Genomic DNA, 16,028 nt, shown 5'->3' on the forward strand with positions numbered 1-16,028 from the left:
ATCATACGTTGTTTTCCTATGAAGCACATCAAACGTAACATTTCAAAAAGCTTCCTTTGTGTGCCAGCCGTTGCAACAGTTTTGTTTCAGCCTACAGCGTCCTCTGGTGGTTATTTTACAATTTACAACAGTTGCATGCAGCCGTGAGAAAGTATTTCCATTCTTCTCACATTCTTACTTTTTTGCAGTTTCCCCACTTTATTTTGTAGATCACCAAAAAATCTAAATATTGGACAAAGATGACCCAAGTAAACATATAACTGTAATATTTAAATGGTGATTATTTATATAGGACACAAATATTCAAAGCTAACTGGCCCTGTGTGAAAAATAACTTCTCTCTTAAATATAATACTGTAACTGGTTGGGTCACCCTCAGCAGCAACAACTGAAATCAAGTGTTTTCTATAATTGGCAAGAGCCATTCACATCTCTGTGGGGACACAGTATTTTGGCCCACTCTCTTTCCGGAATTGATATAAATCAGCAACACTGGAGGGCTTTCGAGCATGAATGGCTTTTTTATGGTCATGCCAAAGCATTTCAATCAGATTCAAGTCGAGACTTTACCAATATCGTAATTTTTATTTTTTTTAACCTAATCAGATGTTGTGGATGTTGATCGTTGACCTGCTGCAGAAGCCAAATGTGCTTCAAATTGTCACAAACATTCTCCCTCAGGATTTTCTGTTAAAGAGCATAATTCATGGTTAAATCAACCCCAGCAAGTCATCCTGAAGTAGAAAAGTAGTCCCAAATCATTATAATACCGCCGTCCGCCACCATGTTTGACTTATAATGTTCTTTTTCTGAAATGTTGTGTTATATTTACGCCACCTGAACTGCATTTTTTTTGTTTTTGTTATTTTAATCAAGGGCATTGAAGTTTAATGAGCCGGTTAAATATAAAATAGCTAACATTGTGTATAACACAATGCACAACTAGCTTCCAGGAAATATCCTAAAAATGTTTGTTAATATGATGGAAGGAAACTTTAAAAAGCCAGTTTCCCATAGCACATTGAAAAGCAGGTGCATATCAGTTTATGGAGTGACAATAAATGGAATACATGTTAGTCCTGTCAAAGTTGAAGCTTTAACTCTGCCCTATAACCTACGTGTGCACCCAAACTTGGAGGAATCACTGGCGGGAAGATACATAAAATACATATTTGTTTTACTTGCTTGACGCTTGTTGAAGAATTCTTGAGTAATGTACGCACTTTGCAAAGCTCAATTCAAATAGCATATTTGTTGTACTTCTCTGGCATATCATTGCAGAGCAAAATACCCTGCCCAAATTACCTCGAGTGCTGCTTGAATGTGGTGTGGCAGAACTAAACCTGTAAGGGAGATTTTTTTAAAAAATAGTTTCTATGAGAATAATATAAGTAAGATGCTCGTAAAGCTTTTGATTGTTTTGTCCAGTAGTTGTATTTTACATCAAAAGTGTTCTTTTCAATGCTAAATTTGTTTTTAAAATAAATATTTTTTATTATTCAAAGAGTATTTCAATGTAAATATACTTTCTATTTGACGATTTTACATTAATTCCATAGCCTTTGCAAGTGTCCCTATAATCCATTAGAGGGCAATACCGAGTTGTCTTAAACACACGCACGCGCACGCACTAAGTATTATAGTTGATCTCTTATAAAGTAAACGACAGCCACACTGCTAAAATAATTGGTGCTCTCGGGTTAGAGTTCCACAATAGACAAAAGCTGGAAAGAAGGGAAATAATTTAAATATGATATGTTTTGTGTATCATAACAGCACAGTTTCCAACCGATTTACTTCAGGTAGAATAAACTGTATAATGGGGTATATGCCACGGAGGAGGCGTGACTTCCGACTTCCGTAAATCACACACCTATGCTTTTTCCGGTTACTGTTGCAACATATAGGCCACGTTCCAATACTCGCACTTCCACCCTTGTGCCCCTCAATTGCACATTCCCATTAATGGGTTGTGTAGGGTGTCTCAGTTCTCCGAGTGCGTCTCAGAGTGCTTCGGAGAACAGAGACTCCTTACATACTCACACCCATCAACTAGGGATGCACAATAACTGTTTTATTCCAACGATATTGATAACCGATAACTTCCTGTGACTCCTTACTGATACCGATAACTTTATTCTTTTTTTGGGGGGGGGGGGGGTTTGGGGTCCAAATATATCTGATGTTGCAGCTTCAAAAAATAAAGGGTCATTGAAGGATACGTTTGTCTGATGATGCCCGTTTTATGAATTATGTGGTGTGACTAAAATTACATCAATGTGGGAATTTTATTTTGAAATACAGTTCAATATAGGAGTTTGTATCATCCACAATACAGCAAAGAACCCATCGGAGCAGCTATCAGGTTTGTACTGTCTTGCAACTATGTAAACAAAAAGTTACTCTTTTAGGAACTGGTACGTAGTGGCCATATTTTTATTATAACTTTACTTGTATGGTTAGCTAACTTGTTTTGTTTAGATGGCTAAATGTTAAGCCTCATAACTTTGACATAAGTTTAAAATATTACGTGGTGGGATCAATGGTTAAATTAGATGTTGGCAAACAGCTGGGAAAGCAGGGATTCAGGGAGGACGGGTGACTGTGTGATGTGGATGCGACGCTTTCTTAACCATCTTGGAGCTGACTGGTTAGCGTGACCTGTCCACAAGTGCCATGCTGCTTCTGACTGCTAGCAGGGAACAGGGGGGTGGGGCCTTTAAATTGCTCAGCCGTACGGAAACATGAGGAAAGCATGGGCTACCTGCTGTATTTGGAACAATGCATCTTGACTTGTTTATCATACGAATTGATTGATTGATTGCATTTGAGTGGTTGCAGAATGTACAATACATATTAAAAACAGTTAGCTTGCTTGCTAATCAGACTCATCCCATCCGTCCATCCATCCATCCATCCATCCCTCTATCAATGTTCAATAACTAGAGTCATGGGAAAGATGGAGCCCCTGGATTGGAAGCCCGCTGGGATAGGCTCCAACTCATCCAAGTGAAAGTTGCTAGAGGAAAAAAAAAACTGATAGCTCATTACAAAAAGCAAATTACTGCTATTGATAGGTAAATGAGATTAGATTAAAATAAAGACAGACAGAGGTGTAGATGTATCAAAGAATCAATGACAAAAAAAAGCACATCAGTTTAATACACAAACATACATGCATTACTAACATTTCGATCATATTATGTACTATACAATATTAAACGAGTGACCGACGATTGAGGCGATGTCATAGGAGTAAGCTAGCAGCCAATGTTAACAGGTTTACTGTTAAAGTTGCAGTGAAACATTGAGATGATACTGATGATTATTTATAATAATAATAAAAATAAGTATTATATATAATAATAGCAATAACAATACTACTTATTATTATTATTATTATTTCTATCATTACAGACGTGTGATGAATATTAGGGACTAGATATTTTGATGTGCCATCATCTTTCCCATGGAGGTGTATGAATTCATCCAGTGCGTGCTTCGGCTGGCGTTGCAAGTAGTTCCGGTGAATTAGCGGCGGAGTGAAGTCAGGAGAGCGGGTCTCCTCGGGTCTTACCAGCAGATTCGAGTCAGACGCGGACCTATCGCCGAGGCGTCGGTCATGACAGTCGGATGACCACAGCAGCGGTTAGTGACACGCCTGCCGAGCACCGAGCATGCAGCCCCGGTGCTGACAGCAGAGAGCAGACGCCGACCGGGAGCTTTTGTCAACGAGTCACGTTGGGAAGTGAAGTGCAGTACCGCCACAGTCTGGAGCCTCGGAGCCGGCGTGCTTTAATTAAAACCCGGTTCGTGTTCACTTATCACGGTGAGTAGTCTGCGTTGCCAGTTTGAAAGATGGCAGGGGGAAGTAATGATCAAATCCGATGTTAGCGTGTCAGGAATACGGCGAGGTTTTAGCAAATTACATGTCACAACAAGCATACATGCATGCATGCAAATCATCGTATCATCCTTTTAACCAAATACATGTTTGTTAAAGTCAACTTCTATACGCTTGCTGTAGTAACCTTTCAGCATTCCAGTTGTGTGACTGACGCCTTTGCAGGTCTGCTTATTCAAACAATTGTCCATGTGGTGAATTGAAGTGAGCGCTAGACAGTTACTACTGTCTTGCGCATGTGAACACAGCCTGCACAGTGCAGAGTGCTTCGAGGCGACCGCTTCTTTTCCTCATGACATCCAGCACGCTTGGTAGACGTGACCTTTGCGAATTCATATGGGGGAAAGTTACAACAGAAAGGTGACTACGTCTGAATCACTCACACGGATTCCACACTGTGCTTGTGATTACATTTGATTTTTGAATATGCAAATTCAGATTTAAGCAATACTTTAATATATTGTTGAAACTTGCAAATAATGAAATAAGAATAAAACCTTTTAGTTTCAATTTAGCAATGGCAGCAGGTGGTTGCTATTGATTTCCCCCTTGTAAGTCTGTGTAAGTGTGGCAGCAATACACCCACTTGGTCAAGACTGCCAGAGGTGCTTCGTACATTTTGGCAGGTGTAGCAAAAATGAACGCCTTGGTAGTTACAATATGTAGCGTTGCTGGGTGAATATGACTACCGAGTTCTTATATTGCTTATATAGCTCAGTATACAATCATGGCTACTTTTAATAGTATAACTTGTACTTGTGTAGTAACTTAGTAATAACTGCATAGTAATCACAAAGTAGCAATGTAATGACTAATGATATACCCATTCTATAGTGATTACAGTATGCTTACGCAATAGCATGAGTACTTGTGTAGTAATCCAAACCGAAGTCTTGTCGTAATGACCACTTGGGCCACTGGGTGCTGTAATGACCAGTTCTGGTGCAATACTAGTCATAACACGCGGCCGCAATTATTGATTACTCATTCAATGGAGCAATAGTTAATCGCATTTAATTGTAAATGGGTACTAGTGTAGCAACTGCAAAGACACGCGAATACCTGTGCGATAATAATCCCTGAAGCCTAATGACCGTGCATACTCTTGTAATAACATTGTAGTGGCTGGTTTTATTACTTGCTCGATAGTGTGGTAATGACTACTATATGTACTCAGGCGGATGTTGTGATGATTTCTGGGTAGTAGTGCAATAGTGTGGTAATTAAAAGTTAGTACCAGGACAACAACCAACTGCTTGTGTAAATGGATGGTAATGGAAATGGAGCAATAGTGTAATAACGTGTAGTAATTACTGCGTTCTTAAGTGTGTAATAACTCCTGAGCACTTACACAGTAACGTAGTAATGAGTACTTTCAACTTGTCTATATAATTGGGGTGAAGTGTGTAATAACTGTTGAGTACTTGTGCTATATAGTAAAGACTACTGAGCGCTGTACTTGTCTAAAAATGTACGTAATGTAACAACTATTACGTAACCGCCTAACGTGTAATAATAACACTGGTAGTAACATAGTAACTACTGCTTAGTGCTCATCTAGTAATGTGTAAGAACTCCTGAGGAGCTATGTTCAGCCTGGGTCAGAGATGTTTTGAAATCAAATAATCTCTAAGACATTTATATTTAATGATCATTTAAGATGAGTTTGACTTTATGTGAAGAAGTTTTAGGTTTATATTTTTTTGTGTATTCACAATTTAACCTATTAATTCATTCAATGTTGTGGACGTTTATATTCGTCAACTAGAATTTAGCTGTTTATTGCCACAGACGTATATATTCGTCAAGTACAATTGTCAATTGGTAGGCGTGGAAGAGGGTCATGTTTGTAAAATTCATGTTGGTAAACCAAGTCAAGTTAATTTGTACAGCCCTTAATCATAAAAGAGTGTCAAAGGGTTTCACAAGCCCACAGTTGATAAATATTCAGTGTTTCCCACACCATGTTAATACTTGGGCGGGCCATCCAAGTAAACTGGCCACCACCCAAGTAGATAAAAAAAAAAGAAGTAATAATAATAATTAAAAAAAATATATATATATATATCCTGTTACTACATCTCCTCTAGCCTCACGATCCACAAAGTGACGGCGAACTAACGTTACATGCGGTATATCTGGTCACGGCATGTTTAAAAAATATATTTTTTTAATATATTTTCTTGAAAACTACAGTTTACTTGGGTGGCCCGCCCAAGTATTAACATGGTGTGGTAAACACATGATGCATTGCTCTGGATTTGATATCATACATTTTTTTGAGTAGAAGATAAAAATTAGGCGGTGAATTGCGGCTTGTCAAGTCGATTATGAAGGAGTGAATTGCCAATAGGTTGGAAGTCGAACAAGTTTAGGCACCTCACACTCAAACACAGTACAAGCATGTGTCGCTGTCGGTAGAAGGGAGTGTATGACAATTGTGAGATAAAAATGGGGCTGAAGTTCTTGGAGCGAATGATGAACGGCAAGAAAGCTACTGATGCTCAACTCGAGCTGTGAGATGGGTCAATGTCACACACGGCGTAGTTCCTAGTTGTACATCTGTAAATAAATAATAGATACAATAAATAAAAAAATTAAATAAATAATTTTGCCAACAAAGGCCCTTTTTTTAGTCTTGTTTTATAGATAGAGGGGTCGCAAATGTAAAAAAAAAAAAAGGGGTCAAATTCACTGTTTTGCGTGACATGTTTCTTTTCACACAAAGCTGATTTTGGTTCAGAAAATTATGTTTTTGGTGAAACAAACCCATGTGCCCAAAAATGTGATTCTCATAATAATCGCGATTCTCATTTAGTACGATTCAGAATCGATTTTAAATGTCCCGAAATCGATTTTATTTCAATTATTTTATACCGTCTTGCCCTTGTTTGTGTGTGCTTTTATTGGGAGCGCTGTTTATGTTGTACACGATTTGGCCACTTACGGGCAGTGTGGTTCCGCACGTTCGGATACACTGTTAAGTTGTAGCTACATTAGAGAGTAGAGGGAAAAAGTCACAATTAAGTTATTCCAATATAAGTTGTTTGTTTTTTGCAGCGTAGGAAGAGCATATGCCGGTGAGTAATGTTAAGATGATTCTCTGTATACATTCCTGAAGCGTTTTGTATGAATAGTTGTTCTTTTGAGTGATAAAAGTGCCACGAGTCGCGCGCTAATTAGCATTAGCGAGTCAGACTGGAGTAGATCATGAGGATTCTTTGCTCATCTATAAATTGAAGCAGAAATCATTGTTAATCAAATAATTTTGAATCAAAAATCGTTCTGAATCGAAAGTCGATTCTGAATCGAATCGCGGACCCAAAAATTGGAATTGAATCGAATCGTAAGACAATCAAAGATTCCATCCCCACTGATGAATAAAGAACAGAAAAATATAGAAACAAACCTTTTTTTCTGGTGAAAGAAGACATTTGCTGTCTTGTATTTGGACGACACTTGTTCATTGTGCTTTTATGCCCCCCCACCCTCACACACACACACACACACTCGTATGTGTTGATGTAATGTGGTTACAAAAAGGGGTCTACAACCTCACTGTAGACAATGACAAACACTGCTAAAGAGTCATTGCCGTAAATCTTGTTGCAGCATGGAGATGGAGCTAATGCATCACGCTTTCATATCTGGAAGAGAAAAAAAAACACAGACAAGGTGAAGTGTGTGCGCCCGTGTGTATGTTTGTGTGTGACAGCGTTTAAGAGCGCGCCACGTTCTGGGTTTGGATGCGGCTCTAATTCCTATCAAGATGAGAGCTGTCTGAACAGATCTCTCTCATCATTATTTGCTCTGAGATTTACTTGCGCTCGTAAATGGTGTTGATTGAGGGTAATTTGGCTTTTTAATTGCTCAACAGCTGCCACACTCTCCGCTGATTGCCATTGTAGACTTTCTCAGTAGATCACTCTTAGACCCCCTAAATGCCTCATTAAAACATTATGCAGAATTGCGTGAAACGTGAAGAGAAGGAACCCTCATAATGTTTTACTGATTTGTGTTTTATCATCGGAAAGGTCGTCGTAATTATCGTGGATGTCAGTAAATGCTGTGTGCTAATGACTTTTTCAAAGTTGAATTAAGGGCTATTTGTGGATGCGCTACATGCGCCTCGTTTTTTTCGCTAAAGATGAACTCGGTAGGAAACTCTCAATCTGTCTCGCCTGTCAAGATATTCCTTTGTCTCCTTACTTATTCATTCTGACTTACAAATTCATTTTAGGTGACTTTGCTTTTAAGGAAACGGAAACATGTTTGCGTTAAGACAACAAACTATCCATAAACGTCTTTTGGAGAGAAACTATTTCTGGGCAAACATATATTTGATCTATTTATTTACAACTCTGATCTTTTGCTGATATATGCATGCAATTTCAAAATGTTATATTTAGACATGTAGACATTTGAACGGCGTGTAGTACTGTGCATGTTTTTTCTCTTTCCACTGCATCTTGAAGCTTCTGCTTGGTGTGTATCATCTCCTAATTAAAAGCCCAAAATAGACATGTGTTTGATGTGGGTAACTGCCTTAACCACTGCGCTGACCCATATATCGTACCGCATGTATACTGTCCGCTGTATGTTCTCTTTTAAAGACCTTTTCATACTGCTACCATTTTCCTTAATTTGTGTATCATCTATTAGTGAGGCATCTGTCAACTGGGTAACATACTTAGGAAGAATATCCTTTTAGCGTACACCCACACTCACAGTTGTGTTGCCTAATACTGTGTTCTACGCTGTCCTTGAACACAACACCGCCTTAGACCAGCTGCGGGAAAAAGTGACTAGTAGCTTTGCAGCTTCTTGTATGTAAGGGCAATTAAGTGAAATTTAAATGTGTATTGTTTGTTTGAATTGGAACCTCCAAAGTGGATGCCCAAGAAGTTTCATAATTCATGAGTTCATATTTATTATTGGAAGGAAATACACATGTCTCGGTTCTGGCTGCTCAGCCCAATATTGCACAGTACAATTAAAGTCTGTTTCATGTTTGAACAGCACTGAAATCAAATATTAAGGCTTAATGTTCCATTAATACAACATTCTTCCATGCTTAATGTGTAAATCCTAACCCTAATTAAGACGTTTTGTTGAATATTCCCATTAAAAAATGTATGTTTAAAAATCGATTCGAGAATTGCGCGCTGTAATATCGCGATATATTGCCGAATCGATTTTGTCTAACACCCCTGATATATATATGTATATAAGCAATTCGTCATTGGCTTGGAGCGATGTTGTGAATGAACTGTAACCAATCACGTGAGTCACTGGCCGCATCGAGGATTGTGGGATTACTGTATGCAAATTGCATATGGCCATGATTTTTTCCCCCCCTCCTCGTCATTGGCGACGTGGCAAACGGGGAGCGCGCGCACCCTGTAAAATTGTACCAGCAACATAAAATCAATTTATAAAGTTGGCCGTTTCAAGCTATTTTAGACCGATTCATTCAAATCAAAACCGGATTTCCGGTTCAAATTGGTTTTGTGTATATATATATGTCATGGTCTGTGTTTTGATTTCATTTATGGGTCATGTTTTCCTTGTGTGTCTGTCTCCCTTTGTCAATGTCTCGTCAAGTTTGATCATTTCCTCCTGTGCTTGTTCTCCCCGTCCCTAGTGTTACCCAATCGGCTCCCAAAGCCACGTGTGTCTTGTCCAGGTGTCTCTCGTTGTCTCGTTACTATGTGTATTTAGTTCCCTGCTTTCCTTCAGTCCTGGCCGAGTCATTGTTGCTGTCACACCTGTGCCGTGTCCCTTCGTTATTATTTCCTTGCTTTGCTCTGTTCCTGTTTGGTTTGTTGCTTTGACTTGTGTTTTTGGATATTGTTGATTTTGTTATTTTCGCCACAGTACCTTGTTTGCCTTTTTCCTAATTAAATCCCCTTTTTGACTGCATCCTTGCCTGACTATATATATATAAATATATATTAGCTCTTTGACTGCCAGACGTTTTCAGAAAAGGGATGCCGTCAGTGCCAGCCGATTTAAGCATTTTGACTGATCTTTCAAGGTCCACAGAAAATGTTCTGTTTGGACTATGGAAACACACGTACTACCAAATGAAAGATTTTCATCAGAAAAAAAAAGTTTGTTTCTACCTTATTCCGTTCTTTAGTAATCAACAATAGAAAATGGTTAGTTTGACCCAATTTCGCCTGTTTTGGACCAAAATACGGAGAAATCAAGCTTTTAGTGAAACGATATTATTTCATGCATTCTAGTGAATTTTACACTTCTTTTTGTCCATGAATGATGCCACAAACACCTAAATAGTGCTTTACTTCTATAAAACACTACCACCAAGAATGAAAAAGTGTTTTTTGATAGCAAAATATGTTTATTTACATTCAACAGTGTAACAATTTGACAACAATTTGGCAAACTATTTACAAATGTGTGCAACTGTGGTGCTGTTTACAAATATGTGGATGTTTCAACGACAGTTTTTCTTTTTGTAACACTCTCCTGCGTGCAAGGAGACACAACAGCATTTGCACAACAGATTGCCTCTTCGCGTGCTCCACTTTCTTGCAGGCCGTTTTTTCCGGGGAATAGCAAGTATATACTGCAGTGTGTGTTGCCATCAAGTCTAATATCAGGATCATGCTACGGTTTCGTTACGTCTCGCTTCCTTGTGTCCTTCAGTTGCTACACCGGGTTGTAAGAGATGTTCTGATCCATTTTATCCACTCCATTCATGGTGGCATCGTAGTCCAGAACCAGTGTCTTCTCCGTGATCAGACTGTACCCGCTCCTCCGATGAATATGCATTGGACTCGGGGTACTCTTCATTGTCCGATCGGTTATTGTGCGCGTTTTCCGGCCTTAGCAGCGGTAGCCGCGCTAGCCGCGCTTAGCCGGTGAGGCTTACTACGTGATCATAACAGTCGCGTCAAGGCTTCCAACTTTGGCGTCAAGCTCGGAGTCATCATCATCATCATCATCAATCTGCATTGGTCGATGCCAACTCTCCATCGCCCGATCGAATGTCCGATTGTGTAGAAGTACCCGGTCGGTTATTGTGCGCGTTTTCCGGCCTTAGCAGCGCTAGCCGCGCTAGCCGCGCTTAGCCGGTGAGGCTTACTACGTGATCATAACAGTCGCGTCAAGGCTTCCAACTTTGGCGTCAAGCTCGGAGTCATCATCATCGTCGACATCAATGCGCTTTTTAGTATTGATTGATGCTTTCCGTCTTTGAAAAAAATGCTCAAGCGTGAGCTGCTTGCAACCGGTTGCTTGGTCAGCCATTGTGGCTTCATCAGCCATTGTCTCCTCAACACTCTAGCTCCGCCTCACGTCTTCTACTGACGCCCACGGTGGGCGGCCCATCCAACCTTGTGCAAAGAGAGTCATCGCTGCCCTCTAGGGGCCAAAACGAGTCTTTTACTAATCAGATCTGCCTGATACTTTCAGCACAGCTGCCCAAGGCTTTCCTGCACCCGTTTCCAAAAAAACCCCCAAAAAAAACATAGGGGACGTCTTTTAACGTCCTCGGCGCCCTTCCCTAGGTTTATGCTAAACGTTTTATAACGTTTATGGCGGTCAAAGAGTTAGGAAAAAAAGATATAAAATAAAATGAATGGAATGCACTACAAATTCAGCTCTGTTGATGTATAGAGGCTCACATGCAGGCAATAATCGTCTCTTGCAGTGTTTCTCAACCTTTAAGGAGTCAAGGCACATTTTTTAACATTAGAAAATCTCACAGTACACCAGCACCAACAGTATAACAGGCTTAGTGTACCGAGTACTTTCTGACATCTACTGGAAGATCATTGAATTGTTTTGCCTCTCACTATATGTCGCTGGCATAAATAAATGAACAAAGATACATCATAGTAAATAAATAATAATCTCTGGGTCAATTAAGTGAAACTGGATCATTTCCATTCAGCCCCCCCCCCTGTAGGTTTTAATAACCACCAGTTTACTTATTTTCTACAGCACCATTTATGACGTTCACGCCCCTTCAGTAATCCCCTCCTCTCTTCCTTCCATGTTTGCATCACCAAAGATGAGTCATTTTATTCTTTTTGATCTATTCTTATTTTGAGTGTTAAGAACATTCTAGTTATCTGGTTACGTCATAATTGACTTTAAAGGTCTCATATTATTCAACTTTTCAACATACTAAATAGTTCTCAAATGTGTAAAAGACACGTCCGTGACATGCATTCGTCAAAATTGATTTTGGATCTAATAATTTTGCTATCCCTAAATCAGCCAAAAAATGCTGTGTTCAAAACAGCCTGTTTTAGGGGTGTTTCCCTTTTATGTAAATAGCTGCACCAGGCCACGCCTAGGCCATACCCTTCTCTGTTGAAGGGGCAGTGATTTCGATCTTGGTAGCCATGTGCTTATGTTGCGAATGGAAACGACTGGCCATGGGAGCAGAAGAAAATGAAATTACACATTTGAGAACTATTTTAATATGTGGAAAAGTGGCATAACGTTACATAACAGACTATGTTGTAGCGTTAGTTTGTGATTGTTTCGGCAATGGTTATTTTGCCGTAAGCGGCAAATCTCCCATGAACGTTATTTTATCTTGAATGTCTCCGATTTGCCGTGAATGCTTGTAGACATTTACAAGCGGTTATGAATAACACAAATGTGCACATTTAGGGCACTGCGCGGTCGCAACGTGCAAGCCGTCTCGTCGAGACCACTTAGCGGCCGGTTAGCATCACAAAGTGGCGAGTTGCCAGTCATGACAAATTAACCACCACGGATTGTATCTTGACAAAACAATACGCAAACGCTTCATATTATCCAACCACCGTCTGCTTTATCATATCTGACCTCTTGTAACCAAACAACCTCCACACGACAAATGTAGCTAACTCTTTAGGCACTAAAAATACACCAGTAATATGGTAGAAGGTGCACATCTCTTATTAGAAAGGATAGGAAGGAAGGCTAAATCAAAAATGTTAAACTTACATCTTTCCCGTTTGCAGTCGTGTCACACTGTTGGGACCGATACATTATGTTTAAACGTGTTGCAAATCCAGCTCTGAACAGGCTTTCACTAACAAAACAGTCCTTTGAGAAATTATATTGGTACACGTCCTTCAAAAATAAAATTCTCAAAGACGAAGGAAGCAACCATTTTTTCCTGATCATTGTTTCCCCTGCTCCACGGAGCATTTGCAAGCAGGGGGAGAAAAAGAAAGGAGCAGCCAGCTTCTTGAATTTCAGTGGGCGTGACAAACCTTTACCAGAGGTGGTGCCACTAACCCGAGGGGGCTGGGTCGAGTGCACTTCCGTGTCTTTTTGACGTCACTAAGTCACGGAAATCTGCCCGTTTGAAGCGCGCATTTTAGAAAGGAAAAGAAAGCTAAAGAAGTCGCGGACGGACTTTTTTCATACCTGGTTGGATTGTAGACAGGCCGGGAATGCATATTATTGATAGAAAAGCTTACTAAAGTGCATTTTCATACTATGGGACCTTTAAATGTTCCACTTTATAGATGACTCACAGAACATGTTTCAGAACATCTCGAGCAGAAAGATTCTTTCTTTCAACCAGCTCATCTGTACACAACGATTGTGTGCTTGCCACAAAGTGAGTTATTTTCTTCCTGCCTTCCATACCTTTTTGAAGGAGCTGTTCGAGGCCATTTGACAAGTTTATTTATTTATTTGCTATCTGATGTTGCGTTAGAGCATTAGAACACCATGTAAATGTTCATTGTCTGTAATTTTGTCTCACGCTGAGGTAAAATACACAAAATTTGTATTACAAAGCAGCAAAACCTTTTATGTTGTAAACGATCCTCTTTGATTCTGCTTGGAAAGCATTGCTAGGTTTTATTTTATGTTAAGTGTGTCAAAGACAAGACAAGGTAAGAAAGACTGAACAAGGCAGGGCAGTGCAAATATTTCATCATGAGCCTGATGTAAAGCCTGTGTCGAGTTTCGTAAACTTTGAGAGTGGTTGCACTCTGCTGGATATGTTTTATTAAGTTGCGATTGTTCGACATTGTGCATGTAAAACAATGCAATTATAAACAACCACAAGAAAGCTGTTGTACTTCTAAAAAAAAATGGAAATGACTCTCCATTATAAAGCGCAACAAAAGCCAAGCAATGCCTTCGAGCCAGGGGCCTCTAGGTTTTGGATGCTTGCTTCCATTATTAATGCTATTCACGAGCCAAACTTTTTAGGTTGTTGCAGATGAGCGCTTTAATCTATTTTTGCTGTAAATTAATGAATTTTTAAAGAGGACTAGTCCTTGTTGAATATTGCTGGATGAGGGCTTGCAGTTAGAGCTGTGGTGACGCAGTGCAATAGCCCCCTTTACTGCGCTGCACCATTTCACAAACATCTCTCTCCTGGGACCTTCCGTTGGGGGAGTTTACTGAAATGCTGCATTCCTATGTTTTATTTATGACAAAATATGCCTTGTTAACTTTTTTCCATTTTTATCAAAATCTCAAATCACGATAGCTTCCCCCACAGCCCCAAGTCTGCTGTGGTAAATCTTCGGGGTCGGTGGTCCTTCTCTACCTCGGCAGATGTTTTCAGGTGTTATGCTCAGATCTTGGTGAGCTTTGAGTGACTTAAATGATTTATTGCAGGGCTTCAGAGGTTTACTTTTCTGATCCTGAGAAAAATGGCTAAGATTGTTTAGTACCTCGGCTAAGTGCAAAAGTGGTTTGTTTCCCACCCCTTGGTGTTTGGCTTGTGTGAGTTATTTAGTAGGTAACATTTTGGCATACTTTGGAACAAAATGTTTTCACCACTGTTTGCGCTCAACATCATATGTCACTTTACATAACTTTTATTGGAGCTCCCTTTTGTTATTGCAAAACACATTAATATCATTTTAATGGCGCTGATTATGATTTCACTATGAGGCTGTTCTTGACTGGTTAGTCTGAGACTTGACTTAGGTGTTTTCATTTCATTATTACAGTATAGAGACAGCAAACCTTTCCAATATTTCAATTACAATTGGGAGATACCTTCACAGTATTATATACAAATATCAATTTAGCTATCGTACATAATAGCGTCATGTATTAAGTCACTGAACACATTTTTCCTGTCCTTGGTGGAGGTCTGCACGCTACTGAGTGCTTTTTGACTTTCATTTGAGATGCAATTGGCTTTCTTCAGCTGACAGCTTGCGGTCTTCCAAAATGGCCAATGAAAGAGCTGCCAGACATTTAAATGTGGATGAATGATCTGCTACCTCTATTTATTTATTTCCCCTTTGGAGTATTGATATGTCTGACCATTTTCTTTAAGGACTATATCTGAAAGATCACATCAATGGTCTTCTTTGAGAATAATGCTGACAGGAGCGGCTGATAATTACTCCACATAGCCTCAGTTAGAGGTGACTGAGCCGCCACCATAAGGGCAGCTTGATTTGCTTTCATGTACAAGCAGGGAACCTTTTCAGACTTACGTGTTTTGGCACTGAAGCAGAAAGTAATTAAAATGTTCAATACTGCCTTTTGGACTGCTTCTTTTGACACATAAGCCCAACCCCTCGCAAAGTGCTCCCTTCCCAGAGAAACCCCTTTTGCTAGACACGCTCCGGGTGGATATTTTGTCATTACTTCATTTTCCTCTAAAAATATTTTGATGCTCCTTCCTTTAGCCCCCACCCGCCGCTTCTCACCCCCTGTCACTCCTTTCAAAGTTCTCTCTATTAAAATGCAGAACTGTAAAACCTCTCAGTCTAAAAGCCTGCAAGCAGCAGGGGACTGTTAGCTGTTAGTGATGCATGCGGCTAAGTGAGTACATCACAACTACAAAGTCTAATGGGTGAATACATTCAATCACTCACACACCCTCAACTCTTTATAAAGAGACAATGTTTTCGAGTTGGGAAAGCTCCAGCTACAGTATGGAGGGCAATCTACTGTATTCTGATTAGTAAGTGTCACATTATTACCTTTTCCTGAGATTCAAAGCCCAAATCCTTGCTTCCGTCTGGTGATTTATGCTTGTAATTATTCACAAGAATTAACAGCTAATGACTCACAACTGACAAGTTGCTAAAACTAACTTCTGAATAAGAAATATGAAATGCAATGTGACTTTCTTTTTGAGATATTCTCAACATGTTTGTATTCATTA

General features: G+C 39.6%; 1 protein-coding gene across 1 annotated transcript in view; it reads left to right on the forward strand.

Annotated features, from left to right (window-relative positions):
- Positions 1-3,517: 3,517 nt before the first annotated feature.
- Positions 3,518-16,028, forward strand: part of LOC147178675 (forkhead box protein J3-like) — a 74,103-nt gene continuing 61,592 nt past the window's right edge. The window contains exon 1 of the mRNA XM_086067282.1: positions 3,518-3,829. The gene's annotated coding sequence lies outside the window, so the exon portion shown is untranslated. The remainder of the gene's footprint in view (positions 3,830-16,028) is intronic.

This window comes from Leptonotus elevatus, chromosome 2, assembly GCF_054856555.1.
Source record: "Leptonotus elevatus isolate MCC_2025b chromosome 2, RoL_Lele_1.0, whole genome shotgun sequence".
Lineage (NCBI taxonomy): Eukaryota > Metazoa > Chordata > Actinopteri > Syngnathiformes > Syngnathidae > Leptonotus > Leptonotus elevatus.